The sequence below is a fragment of the Delphinapterus leucas genome, chromosome 20 (assembly GCF_059928025.1).
Source record: "Delphinapterus leucas isolate spDelLeu-1000000601 "Yukka" chromosome 20, BTC_Dleu_Yukka2, whole genome shotgun sequence".
NCBI lineage: Eukaryota > Metazoa > Chordata > Mammalia > Artiodactyla > Monodontidae > Delphinapterus > Delphinapterus leucas.
In genome coordinates, this window is record NC_143148.1 from 12,346,432 (window position 1) to 12,349,253 (window position 2,822).

The following is a 2,822-nucleotide window of genomic DNA, read 5'->3' on the forward strand; positions in this document are numbered from 1 at the left end:
ACAGCAAAGTCAACATAGAACCAAGTAAGAATTAGTTCTTCCTTCCATACCTTTCTCCAACCCACCCTCTCTACCCATCTCCATGGTCCTGTCCTCTCTCACCTGTAGAAGTCACTTCCTCATCTCTCGGCTTATGGTCTCATCTCCAAAACTCTGAAGAATCTTTCTGAAACACAAATCTGACCATTTTGTTCCCCTGCTTAAAAGCCTTCTGTGACTCCCTGTAGCTTCAGGACAGAGTCCAAACTCCCCCAACCCAGTTGCATATGGTCCACCAGATCGGACACCTGCTCATGGCTCCAGACTCACCAGTGAACATGGCCCCAGATCTCTGTGCTCTAACAAGCTCTCAACCATGCTCCACGGGCCTCTGGCCTTTATACAAGCTGATTCCTCTGCCTGGAACTCTCCCTCCCAACTCTCCCTATCCTTCTATGGAAAAATTCCTACTGATCCCTCTAGTGGTTTACCCAGAAGCTACAAGGTTGAATCAGGTGTCCCAGCCCTGAGCCCCGCCATCTTGACCTTGACCTTTCTGCCTGTGCCCCCCCCCCATCTTGACCTTGACCCCTCTGCCTGTGCGCCTCATCCCAGCGCTATCCATCCTGAGCTGTCATTGCCTGGTGACTGATCTGTCTCCCCCTCTGGAGTGAGAGCTCCATGAGGGCAGGTCCCAGGGCTGTCTTGGTCAGCCCTATGCTCTCAACATCACCCAGCACAAGCTGGCATGAAGTAGCGGGTTCAGTAGACACTGGTTGAATGCCTCTATTAAAAGGCTTAAGAGCCTGGGGATAATATCGTGGGAAAGAGAATTTTCTGAGAAGAAGTTGATCCAATGGGAGTGACCTACCTCAGAATGTTCTCAGGACACATCTGTCCTACGGAAGTTTTTCTACTTAGTATGACCCTTGAAGACTGAAGAAGGTAATATCCTGAAAAATAAGGGAACTATTTGCTTTTTTTTTTTAAGAAGGGAAATGGAGGGACTTCCCTGGCTGTCCAGTGGTTAAGTGTTCACCTTCCAATGCAGGGGGTGCGGGTTCGATCCCTGGTGGGGGAGGTAAGATTCCACATGCCTCACCAGCTAAAAAGCCAAAACATAAAACAGAAGCAATATTGTAACAAATTCAATAAAGACTTAGGGAGATGGAGCTGGGCCAGGTCTCTTGGAATCCAAACACAGACAGGAACAAGCAGATCTCAGAAGTTCCCACGTTCACAACATGGCCTGCATGCCTACATACCACACCAGAATACACACACACAAACACCCACACACTTATGTATAGTCACAAGTTTTACATGCGCACACATGGATGTGAATGCACAGTCTACATGTTGGACCCAGAGACACACATGTAAATATCCCCCAACAGACATATATGCCAAAGCATGTACTCATGTTACCCACAGGCAGATCGGCATGCATTCAGGCACACTGGCAACGGACACATTCACATCCTGTAAGGCACTCACACAGATGTGCACATATAGCCATAAAGAGGTATGGATACTCACTTATGCACCAACACGCACAGCACAAAGATGCATAAGTGACAGGGGTCCTGTAACTCTTTGTTCCGGCAATGTTGGCCCTTTGAGTTTATCTTGTTCTTTGTTCTTGGATCACGCCACACATACCTGGGCTTAGTCTTCACAGTTGGTGTTTACCAGGGGTAACCAACAATATTAAGGAAAAATGTCAGTGAGAGAGAAACAGCAGGACCACTCCTCTTTTCTCTACTCCCACTTTTAGCATCCTAGGGCCCCTCTCTGTTCCCGACACTGGAGTTTACCCAAATCTCTCCTGACATAGTTCTCTCTGCCTGCTAATAACAGCCCTGACACACCAGGAATCACGCCTAACGGGGACTTCACACACCCTCAAATACAACTTTCTCTTCCCAAATACTCCCTTTCCACTGGTGGGGAAACCCAATCGCAGGAAGGGGAAGTGAGTGCAGAGCAGGAGAGAAAGGATTCACACGTGTGCCCCTTGCCCACTCTCTGTTTTCTGTCCTCAGTATACCCACATGTAAAATGGGAAACATCAATAATAATAATAATAATGGAAATGATACAATCAATGTAGAGGGCTTCCCTAAGGATCTGGGTAGGGAACCATTGGGGCTCTCTGTGAATTCTAATCCTCGAGACAGCTGGGATTTTTCAGTATCATATTGGTGTTTGTTACTATTTCCAAGCCCTGGCCAGTCCCTCTGCCAGCTGAGACCGTGAGTTACTCTTCTCTAGTTCTGTGGGAAGTTCCATGGAAGTGCAGCTATGGTCTTCTACCTCTTGCCCAACCACAGATAGTCAGTTCTATGACCCCTATCCTCACCTCACTTTGAGGTTCCAATGAGAATTTTGGGAATCAAGAGGCAGCATTGTGTCCAAAGTAAAAGCAGATCAACATCTGGGGTCAGATTCCATGATCCAGCTGGACTCTCCTCCCAGGAACACCACATCCACAGCCCGGGGTCCTTTCTCACCTCAAGACCCTCAAACCCATTCCCTGGAATCTCCCCCCACAATGAGACCCTTCAACCTACATCTCTCCTCACCAAAAGACCCCCCAATCCACAGCCACACATCCTGTTTCATTCTAATACCCTTATATCCAGATCTTTGAATGTTTCTTTCCCAAGACCCCAAAATCCACCACTTTGGGATCCCTTCTCACTCTGAGATCCCAAATCCAAAGCTCAGGGGCTCCCCCAAGCAAATATTCCAAAATCTTCAACTCTGGAACTTATCAACTGCCCTCCACAGCCTAGGGTAGTCCCTCCCGAGGGAACCACGAACTCCATATTGGGGCCCAC